Source organism: Sus scrofa, chromosome 14 (genome assembly GCF_000003025.6).
Source record: "Sus scrofa isolate TJ Tabasco breed Duroc chromosome 14, Sscrofa11.1, whole genome shotgun sequence".
Taxonomy (NCBI): domain Eukaryota; kingdom Metazoa; phylum Chordata; class Mammalia; order Artiodactyla; family Suidae; genus Sus; species Sus scrofa.
The window spans coordinates 120,836,411-120,848,598 of NC_010456.5; positions in this window are offsets into that span (position 1 = coordinate 120,836,411).

Genomic DNA, 12,188 nt, shown 5'->3' on the forward strand with positions numbered 1-12,188 from the left:
AGAGGTTAGGAAGGAGAGAGGGATGAATAGACAGAGCTGAAAGGATTTTTAGGGCAGTGTAATGACTCTGCATGATACTATTTTGGTCAGTCTATGCCATTATACAGTTGTCAAAACTCATAGAATGTGCAACACCAGGAGTGAACACTAATGTAGAGAAACGAATCTGACTAGGAACCATGAGGTTGTGGGTTTGATCCCTGGCCTCGCTCAGTGGGTTAAGGATCCGGCGTTGCCATGAGCTGTGGTGTAGGTCACAGATGTGGCTCAGATCCTGAGTTGCTGTGGCTGTGGTATAGGCCCCGAAGCTGAAGCTCCAATTTGACCCCTAGCCTGGGAACCTCCATATGCAGCAGGTGCAGCACTAAAAGGCAAAAAAAAAAAAACACAAAAAAACAAAAAAACAACTGAACACTAATGTAAACTATGGACTTTGGGTGATTCTGATGCATCAAGTTACACAATTACAAACTGTGTAATTTGTGCCAGTGACAACACATGTATACCAGTCTGGGCTGTTAATAGTGGAGGAGGTTGTTCATCTGTGAAGCCAGGGAATATATGGGGACTCTACACTTTCAGCTCGATTTTGCTGTGACCCTAAAAGTGGTCTAAAAATAAGGCGTATTTAAAAAACATGACTACATTTCCTAGGCCTCCTAGATTCCAGATATAATGCAACTCTGACCACATGATTCAAATATTTGAAAGTAGAAGTAAGTTGGTAGCTGAACTTCTTCCTACTTCTCTTTTTGCTGGCAAGCCTGGTTTTACCTCAAAAGTGTCAGCCAACTCAGGTGTTGCTGGTTTGGTGGGTGTTGAGGGGCAGGACATGGGCACTCAGCCTGCCTGGATTATGTCAGGCACAGGTGGTTCTGGAGCTGGTGGAAGAGTGGCTCCATGATCTTGGTATCTTCTGAATGTGTTATGGTGATGCTTTCCAGTTGCAGAAGAGGTAGCAGCTCTCTTGGCAGCCCAGTTCTGCAGTGTGACTTAGGGGTCATTCCTGAACGCTCAGCCTAAAGTTTGTTTCTTCAACCTTCTCAGTGAGTCTGCAAGCCTTGCAATACCCTGTCATAAACACCTCCTCTTTGCTATTTTCTTTTCGTTTTTTGTTTTTTGCTTTTTTTGTCTTTCTAGGGCCGCACCTGCAGCATATGGAATTTCCCAGTCCAGGGGTTGAATCGGAGCTACGGCTGCTGGCTTATACCACAGCTCATGGCAACACCAGATCCCTAACCCACTGAGTGAGGCCAGGGATCAAACCCGCATCCTCATGGATACTTGTTGGGTTCATCACTGCTGAGCCATGATGGGAACTCCCCCATTATTTCTTGACAGCTTGGCATCAAATCCTGCTCTACCACCTGGTAACACTCTGACTCCTACCCTCTCTCTGAGCCACAAAGTCCTCTTGAATCAAACAAACCTAATGGCATCACTTTCCAGGGTTGTGGAGATGAAGATAATGGTGACTTGTTCATGCTTTTGACTGACGAAGAGAACAGAATAGGGAAGTAATATGCGATAAGGACAGGAAGGATAGGAAGGTTCATTTACTGAGCACTACCACGAACTTTGTACCAATTTTCTCTGGTCCTCAAAACAACCCTGGAGGGTATGGCCATCCTGTTTTCAGACAAGAAAACTGAGGCTCAGAGAAGTGAAGCAACCAGTCACACAGTTGACAAGCACAGAAGCTATGATCCAAACCGTATCTAATTGACTCCACACCCATGATTTTTCCACCATAATGACCATTCCCTGTGGACAAGGGCTGAGATCCCTGGGGGCCTCCAGTGCTGGCCAAAGAGAATGACCTTTCCCTTGTAAGTAAGAGCAAGTAGCCCTGCCTGGAGCAAATACTGAAAAGAATGTTTCTATCCAATGCAAGTTGGTTAACAACTGGACTAGGTCGGAGTTCCCCCTGTGGCTCAGCAGAAACAAACTCAACTAGTATCCATGAGGATGCGGGTTCAATCCTTGGCATCACCCATTGGGTTAAGAATTTAGCGATGCCTCAAGCTGTGACATAGGGTGCAGGTGCGGCTCAGATCTGGCATCGCTGTGGCTGTGGTGTAGGCAGGGAGCTGCAGCTCGGATTTGACCCCTAGCCTGGGAAATGTCCTTATGCTGCAGGTGAGGCCCTAAAAAAAAAAAAAAAAAAAAAAAAAAAAGTGAATTAGGTCAAGTATGGCAGAGAGAAGACATTTCAACCAGTCACCTCCCCAGGCCAGACCCCAGCAGTGGGAGAGGATGGTACAGACAAGTCCCTAGGAGAAGCACAGAGGAAACCCAGCATATGGGATGTGGCTGGTCTGAGCTCCTCAAACCAGAGGGGCCTGGGTCCCTGGGACCAGCTTCATTCTGGGAGTGATGCAGTCCACATTGAGAGTGCCCCATTGTTTGGGCTCTGGGGAGAGGTGGGGGGTGGGGTGGGGTGGGGTGGTGGCCGGAGGGCAGGCTGAGCTGGGAACACTTCTCAGTGCCAAGGAGGAAGATTTGTGCCTGTGCTGAGGGAGGAGGTGGATTGTGGAGGGATGGGTGTGATGGTTGTTTGTGTCTGCTATTCCTTCTCCATTAGCCTTCTCCTTCCCTTGTCAATAACTGGTAGAACCTGCAGGGCTGATGCCCAGCCTGGGCCCCTTCCTCTGACTCAGTGGGAGGGAAGGGGAGTGTCCATGAGAGCTGCCAACAACCCTGGCCCACAGTTTTGCCCCAAGGCCTCTGTGTCCACCAACTTCCATTGGGTGCAAACAGGACTGTTTCCTCTTTACGCTTCTCCTTGCATGAGAAGGCCTCCAGGCACAGATGCGTGAAAACCTCAGGTCTCCAGCAACCAGGATAAGGAGGGTTAGCAGGGCCTGACCCTTGGGCAGCACTTTAGCCTTTCCCCAGTTCATCTGTCTGCCTCACCTGATGATTCCCACATCAACTCTTGAGGTGAAAGGCATCAGAGCCGTTTTAGAGAGGAGTAAACTGAGGCCAAGAATGGGAAAGGAACTAAGGAGTGGTCTGGCAATGACTAGATCCAAATCTTTTTTTTTTTTTTTTTCCTGCTTTTTAGGTCCGCACTCAAAGCATATGGAGGTTCCTAGGCTAGAGGTCATTCGAATTGGAGCTGCAGCTGCCAGCCTACACCACAGCCACAGCAATGTAGGATCCGAGCCACGTCTGCAATCTACATCACAGCTCACAGCAAAGCCAGATCCTTAACCCACTGAACAAGGCCAGGGATGGAACCCAAGTCTTCATGGGTACTAGTCCGGTTTGTTAGCACTGAGCCATAACAGGAACTCTTAGATCCAAATCTTAGACCCCCTAGTCTGAAGTTCTTTGTCACAGGTTTGGTTTGGTTTGGTTTGGATTGGTTTTTTTGGCCACGGGGGTGGGATCTCTGTTCTCAGACCAAGAATTGAACCCCCAGGTAAAAGTACCAACCACTAGACCACCAGGGAACTCTCAAGTTCTCTCTGAAGTTCTTTTCACCATAGCCAGGAAAGGCACCCTCCTCTCTGTTTGGGACCTCAGTGGACTTGCCCCGCTCCCGCCCCAGGTGCCCGTAGCCAGTCTGGTGATGTTTCCTCTGCTCCACATCCTTGCTGATGTTGGCCGTGTACTGGGCAACTGAGGCAGGGACCCGACCTCTCTCACTGAGGACCACGATATCCCTGCTTCTTAGACTGTGACACTGGCACTGGCCCAGAGGGCAACTCCTCAGTCACTACAGCACAAGGGTTCTGGGCTGTGAGCCAAAGTAGGCAGAAAGTTCCTGTCTTTAATTTGTGTCCCAGTCTGCATCCTGGGTCCCAAAGAAGCCCCTCAGCTTTTTCCTGCAGCCTTCTCTCTAAAGGGAGAGAGAAGGCCAGTGTTTTTTGGCATCCTGTCCCTAATCACTCACTTGCAATAATAGCTGCTACTGAATTCATATGATTCCATGAAATTGCCCTGATCACCACCATGACCAAACCACCTATATACATCTCTGTCCTACACACCCAGATCCAGGTGGAGACTGTCATACTACCTCACTCCCCCTCCGATAGTATCCTCCATCCCATGGCCACACTCATTGGTGAAAGGATGGGTACATGACCAAGTCAGGCCAACCATAACCAGCAAAAGAGTTCTAGAACTTTGAGCTGTCAGAGAAGAACACTGGTTCTCTGCCCTGGTACAGGGGCGTGAGGCTCGGAGCTCCTGCAGCCACCTTGTGCCCATGATGTGGAACCTGGCTGTGCTTCAGCTGCTGCCTGGAGAAGAGTTGAGCCAAAGAACCACAGAGAGCACCAGGTCACAATGTGACATCATATAGAGTCCCTGATTAAGCCTCTTCTGAATCAACCACACCCTTGGACTTCGGTTCCCAGGCCAACACATTCTGGTTTCACATTAAGCAAAAAGTTGGGTTTTCTTTCATGTGCAACCAAAATTCTAGTAATACAGAAGGTCAGATCTGGGCCCCTTGCTTTTCTCCCTGCCCCACCCCAACTGCCTCATCAACTTCCTCCCCAGAGGCCTACATCCCCCATGCGAATTGACTCATACAAATAGATACCCAGAGCCACACGCCACTAGCCCATAAGTGCCTTTGTGCTATTTAGAACTATGTGTTTTATATAGAAAAAGTGGTCTCAGACAAAGTCCCTTCTTGACTTGGTGAGCTAAGGGTGGGGTAGGGAGTAGAAAAGCCAGCAGAGAGAATGAGGCACAGTGGCAAAGGCTGGCTCTGCCTGATGGATGCAGACCCAAGTCTGTCTGGTCTCCTGAGAAATGGTGCCCACAGCTGGACTTAGCCCAGGGCTCATGAAAGGCTTCCTGCCTGAAGGGCCTTTTGGGCCTCTTATTGCTTCCAGGTGAGCTGTTGGGTCAGAAGAAAGAAGAGACCACCAATGGAATTGTTGTTTTATTTATTTTTATTTTTATATTTTATTTTATTTTATTTTATCTTTTTAGGGCCACACCCATGGTACATGGAGATTCCAAGGCTAGGGGTCAAATCAGAGCTACAGCTGCCAGCCTATGCCACAGCCAGCAATGCCAGATCTGAGCTACGTCTGTGACCTATACCACAGCTCATGGCAATGCCAGATCCTTAACCCACTGAGTAAGGCTAGGGATCGAACCCACAACCTCATGGTTCCTAGTTGGATTTGTTTCTGCTGTGCCACAATGGGAACTCCCTGGAATTGTTGTTTTAAACTGGCCCCTTCCCAGGACGACTGATCCCTGAGCCAAGAGGCCTTGGAGCACCCTTGTTTCTCACTGCGTCCTCTGGCCTGGCTTCCTCCCAGCCACACCCCCAAACAAGTCCTTCCCTTCTTAGAGCAGAAGCCTGAGAATGAGTCAGTGCCTCGTTCCATTCATTCCCGTCCCATTGGTCAGGCCTCACCCCTTCCTTGGTCAGCCCCTCCTCCAGGCAGCCATCTGTACCATGCTCCATGCAGGCTGTGCCCACAGCGCCACTCAAGGGTCCCCTGAGTGTGAGGAGAGGTTGTTGACCTCTTAGCTCCTGAAACGTTATGAGAGATCTGGGGCCACCCAGGATGAGCCACAGTGACTGGGATCTGTACCAGGTTCTAAAGAAGGGCTGTTTCTGGGAGTTCCCGTTGTGGCTCAGCGGGTTAAGAACCCAACTAGTATCCATGAGGATGTGGGTTAGATCCCCAGCCTCGCTCAGTGGGTTAAGGATCCGGTGATGCCGTGAGCTGCGTTCTAAGTCGAGGCTCAGATCTGGCGTAGCTATGGCTGTGGTGTAGGCTGGCAGCTATAGCTCCGATTTGACCCCTAGCCTGGGAATTCCCAACAGGGCCTATCTTCCTCCAGTGTCAAGGTCACTTCTGTATCTGTCCCAAAGGAGGGGAATGAAAACACCATGAACTTGGAGTTCTCATAACAACCCTCAGCGTGGTGAGCACAACCGCACTCCAGAAGGAGACTCTGGGTAGTGGAGTTCACCCCAGCTGCCAACATGCCACCCCTGCTTGCTCAGCCATGGGGCACCACTCTCCAGGGGCTGCCGCTGTCCAGGTCGTTCCATTCCCTCTCCTCCCCCACCTCCAGCAAGCTTTCCTCAGGCCCCAAGCCAAGAGTGGATTCTTTCCTCCTCTCTGGTCTAAATCAAGCTGCATCAGGAGCAACCCCAGGGTCCCTCCTGCCTTATTTGGAAGAACAGCAGGAAACCAGACAAGAAATCGACGATGCACCAACATACCTCTTCTTATGGCCACACCACCAATGCCCTCATTCTTCAGAGCAGGGGGAATCTATGCGCCAGAGGTTCCTGAGCTGGGATGTCAGAGAAAAAAACAGCAGGGCTGCCTTGTACGGCCCTAGAGGAAAGGCACGTGTTTGTGGATATAGTCATTTTCTCCCAGCAATTAAAGGAATGCTTGACTTTAAAACAAATGAAAGGTAAAGGGGACTTGGAAGCTATGGCGAGCCCTGTATGGCCCTAGGAAGGTTTTCTGGGAGGGGGTGGTTTGAAAGGAGGGGTCCATTCAATCTGGGGCAATTCTCAGAGCCAATACTGGGCCTGCTTGCACAGTATTAAATTACTGAAAGGACAGTTTAATCAGTACCAGGTAACTCTGGCATTGCCAAAGAGAGAAAAGCAGTCTGGGACCCTGTGGAATCTTCTAGAATCAGTTCCCAGGCCTGGCTGAACTGTAGAATCACCTGAAGGAGATTTTTAAAATACCGATTCCTAGGCTCACCCCAGACCAATTGAATCAAAATCTCAGAATGAGAGCTGGGCAGCTGTATTTTTTAATCTCCTCAGGTGACTCTACTAAGCTGGATTTCTCAAAATTCCCTCATGGTAAAAATCACCTAGAGGGCACATTAAAAAAAAAAAAAAAAAAAAAAAAAAGACTGGGCTCCCAACCAATCAGACCCACCAAATCAGAATCATTGGGAAAGAGGGCCTGGGAATTTATATTTCTCACTCTTACCTGGGAATCAAGTGACTTACAATGACCAAACCTGGGAACCCAGTGATCCAGGGCAAAATCCCTAGGTGAGCCAGCCTCACTCGAGCCAACCCTTCCATCCTTAGCACTCCACGGAAGACTTCCCTCTGACTAAAAACAGCACCCATTTTCTTTATAGCATTTATCACTATTTGCAGTTGTATTTATCTCTGTGTTTCCTTCATGCCTGCCTCCCTACTAGGCTGTAAACTCCGTGAGGGCAAGAACCACGTCTGTTTGGAGCGAACTCTGAAGCTTGGACGGCCTGGCCTCAAATCCCAGCTCCCTGACTCACCTGTTCTTTGTTCTGAGCCAAGTTGCTTCTCTTTCTGATGGCTTAGTCCTCTTATCTGTTAAATGGAAATTAGAATAGTAACACCTGCCTCATGCGGTCGATATGAGGCGTGAATGAGATGATCCATATAAAATATTCAACATAGTTCCTGGCACAGAGGCAGTGGTCAACAAACATTAATTGTTTCAATTACCTTTTGCTACATAACAAACCACTCCAAAACAGTGGCTTAAAATGACCACCATTCAAGAGTTCCTATCACGGCTCAGCAAAAACGAATCTGACTAGTTTCTTGAGGATGCAAGTTCAATCCCTGGCCTCACTCAGTGGATTAAGGATATGGAGTTACTGGGAGCTGTGGTGTATGTCACAGACACAACTCAGATCCTGCGTTGCTGTGGCTGTGGTGTAGGCCGGTGGCTATAGCTTCAATTCAACCACTAGCCTGGGAACTTCCATATGCCTCGGGTATGGCCCTAAAAAGAAAAAAAAAAAAAAAAAAAGACCACCATTCAATGGCTCACAGTTCTCCTGGTTGGGTCGACTACTTGGGCAAGGCTCAGCTGGGCTGGCTTGTCTCTGCTCCATGTGGTTTTGGCTGGGATCACTCTAGCATTTGCAGCCAGTCTGCTGAGAGCTGGGGGCTCCAAGTGGCCTAACTCTCAGTATTGGCATCAGTGAGGGCGCCTCAGTTCTCCTCCATGTGACCTCTCCAGCCGGCTAGCTCCGGCTTCCTCATGTAGCAGCTGGATCCCAAGAGTATGAGAATGAAATCATGTATCACTTTCTTGACATTCTGTTAGCCAAAGCAAGTTACAAAGTCAGCCCTGAGTCAAAGGATGGAGAAATAGTGCCAGTTTTCTAGGGGTGTGTGTGTAAAGACTTCCTGGGCATTTGTTATCCTCCATAGATACTATTTTCTTGAATCCAGCATGGTATGCACAGGTGTCTGGTCCAGTACGTGTTTACTATTCATTTACTGAATAAACAAACACATGGATAAACGGGGAGAAGCTGGCGACCAGAGAGGAAAATGAACTTGCTCAAGGTCACACAGCAAGTGAATGGCAGAGCCAGGACTAGAAACAGGTCTCCTGGTGCCTGGTCCCTCCTCTTCCCATTACATCAGGCAGCTGCCTGAAGTGGAGCTGAATTCTCCAAATAATTTCCTCACTCCTCAGCTTCCATGGAGCCTCTACAGAGGTATCTAGAAAGCCAGCACTATGCTTGCTTCCTGAGGAGCCTGGGAGGGGAGAAAGGAGCATTTCTCATTTCCCTGAGCATAGAGGATGGTCAGGGCATCAGTAGCCGTGCTCCAATCCCAATGCATGTGCGTGAGGATCTGGGGTGAGTCAGAGACAAAGGCAGACACAGTAGAGACACTGGGGGTCCTGTTTATCCTCCCGCCAATCAGATACGGACACACACACACACACACACACACACACACACACACACCCTCCTCTCTCTCCTCTGCCTTTAAGCCCTGGGATAAAGCTACTTCAGTTTGGTTGGCTGGACTTGTGGCTCTGATTTGGCCTGGACCAGCAAGTTCATGGCTTTTGAAGAGTGAGTTTGGCGTAGAGGAGCAGGGAGGGAGTCAGTGTGCTCAGGAAGAGTTGCCAAGTATAAACTATGTTTCTGTCCCTGTCAGCCCCTTCCTATCATCCTGGTACTTGGGGGAAACCAGGGCCCCTGGCACCACCTTATGTCCACCAGGAGCTTTCCTTGGGCTTGCTTAGTCACCCACCTGCTGCAGGGAAGGCATCTATTTTTAGCCTTAATCAAATGAGCTCTGCAGTCGCCCAGACCACGTTCCCTTGCGTCTCTTTGTCACAGCTGGTATGTGGCTGGATGGGAAACACGTCACAGGAGACTCCCCACCCCCAACCAATGTACCTCCATCTCTTCCTTTGAGAAGCCTCACTGCATGGCAGTCACCCACATAACCGTAACCAAGTATGGCAATGGCAGTGGGTGGGCCCTCGGTGGGGGCAGAGAGAGCAGCCTACCTCTCAGAGGGGAGTATTTTATCACTGATATTGTTTAGAAATCTTATGCATCACTTTCAGTTGGTTTCCTTATTGTTTTTAGCTTTTCTGTAGACAATATGTACCCCCTCCTTGTGCCCGGGTGAGCCACTCCCATGACCCCAGCTTTGGAGCTGCCCCTGCTTGGAAGCTGAGACGGCTCATTTGCTATTTGACTTGAGCAAGACCCTTAGCCACTCTGACACCTGACCTCTCCCAGATCACCCAGGCTGGTGATCAATTATAGGATGTCAGATCAGGAAAGAGCACCTAGATGTCATCAAGTTCTCCCCTCCCCCACACCTACACTTTATTGATGGGGAAACAGAAGTGGAAAAAGCAGGGGCTTGCATGTGCCATGTGCCAAAGTCCCCTCTCCATCATTCAACCAGGGCCAACCTGTGGATGAAAAGCCAGTAAGAAGCAGTGCTGAGAAGGTGTCTGTTGGACAGAACTATTTGCTCCTCAGCCCAGTATCCCCACACCTGGGACCCAGGTGGTACAATAGTTCTCTGAGGACCACCTGCATCAGTATCACCCGAGTCACCCAGGTGCTTATCAAAAATGCAGAGCCCTGGGCTCCACTCCCAGCACTACACTCACTCCCTTCAGGACCTGAGGGTGTTTCCTTCCCTATAAAATGAGACTGAGCCTCTGTTGTGTAGATGTGAGGGACAATGCATTCCCATGGGGGAGATGGCAGCACAGTGCCTGGCACAGCGCCTGGCACAGCGGAACCTCGCAGCACATGATTGGATCTCTTCATGTTTGTTTGTTTGTTTTTTGTTTTTAGGGATGCACCCACTGCATATGGAAGTTCCCAGACCAGGTAGGGGTCGAATCAGAGCTGCAGCTGCCAGCCTATGCCACAGCCACAGCAACATGGGATCTTTAATCCACTGAGCAGGGCCAAGGATCGAACCCACATCCTCATGGATACTAGTGGGGTTCATTTCTGCTGAGCCACAAAGGGGAACTCCTTTATGTCTACTTCTGATCCCAGGCTTAGGTGCCAGGGCCATGACGCCAGGCAACTCCTGGGAGGCTCAGCTCCCTCCCCCTAATGCTGAAAGCAGACCCTCCCTCTTCCTGGTCAGTCTGCTGGCAACTTCCAGAACTGCCCCTGCATATCTCTGCCAATCAGTGGCACTGTTGGGACCTGGGCTCAGATCTCAAGATGTTCCACAGCCCACTGAGGACCTCCTCCATGCCCACCCCCACCCCCAACACAGCTGCTGGACACAGATGACATCGGTCAGCAGAAAGGCCCTGTCCTATCCTTCTCCTGGTTTCTCCTGGTGACCGAGTTCAGTATCTGTCAGAACTTTTTAGAAGGAGAACACTTTTTCCTAACAAAATTTGACGGGGCATGGGACCCCAATGTATATAACCAATAAAAGCTGTACTTGGTTAGTTTAAATTTATTTTCTAAGTCCAAATTGCAACATAGTGTGGTGTTACTTGTAAAACAGTGTGAACACAAGTGGGCTCCAACGTGTGAAAATCATGTATCCCTTCTAAATGTTCATGTTGATACTTATGATAAATTTTCAAGTAGTTTCAAATATACCTTGGAAATTGCATTTTCTTTAAGCCTTGGCAAAAGCCACACCCCAAGGCCTGGGGTGAGGAAAGTAGCAGGTGTGTGGGCCCCTGACTGGGAACAGGAAGTGATGATACTAAAGGGTTCGAGCTTATTGGGGGCTAAGCCTGTGGTCCAGCCAAATTCCTACTCTGCAAATACCTGAGTTTTTCAGTGCTTTGAAATCCTCAGATAAAAGGCTCCAAAGAAATGTAAATTATCATCAGCCTGGATGACAATTCCCTTCCTGACCAGCAGCCTGCTGGGTTGTCCCCCGTCTGGTCCCTGAACACTCCGTCCCACCTTCCCACCCCTGTGTGAGAGAAGATAAAGGATGTGCAGAGACATGGCCTCGGGCCAAGCCCAGGTCATCCTCATCAGAGGAGAAGCCAGATGTTTTCTACGGCATCCCACTGATGCACCGAGCACAGGACACTACTTCACCCTGTGGGAGAGCAGCAGCCAAGGTTCCAGTAACTGCCTGGGTGTCAGCTGATGATCCTGACTCGAGAAAGGTGCCCCAAGAGGGTGGGGCCAAGCACCCCATGCAAACGGATCTGTGGTGACCCACCTGCTCCTAGGACAAGGTGCCTGCCAGCAGGGGGGATTCCGCCCAACTCTCAGCCTTAGCTCCCTGCTGGGGACCATCTTGTGGGGGCTCAGTGTAAGGGGCCCTTGTTGGAAGAGGCGTCCAGCTCCATCCACAGGGGCGGAGTTGCGGGAGGGGAGTCTTGTTTTCTCTTTACCCCTCCTCTCCAAGGCCCGTCAGTGCTTGAAGACCCTCCCACTTACTTAACAGCTTGTGGACACTGTTTGTAAGTGGCCTTTTTTCTTTTTTAAAGGTACATGCAAACAATTTTTAAAAACTGAACAGAAATTACACTCATGCCTCTCTGATCCCTTTAATCCAATTCCCCTGTCCCCCTGTTGTCCTGATACCCCTGCTGTAACCAGCTTGGGGGTATCTTGTCAGAAATATTCTAAGTGTATGTGTAAGTACACATATGTGTATGTACATCTATCTTTTTATTTTTCATGTAGTGTGAACAAACTACATGTATTTTTCTGGAAATTTTCTCTCTTTTTTTTTAGTTGTGCCCGAATCAGGTGGAAATTCCCAGGCCAAGGATTAAACCCGTGCAACAGCGGAGACCCAAACCGCATCAGTGATAACTCGGGATCCTTAAGCTGCTACACCACAAGGGAACTCCTATCTCTTTTTTTTTTTTTTTTTTTTTTTTTTTTGTCTTTTTAGGGCCACACCCTTGGCATATGGAAGTTCCCCGGTTAGGGATTGAATCAAAGCTGTA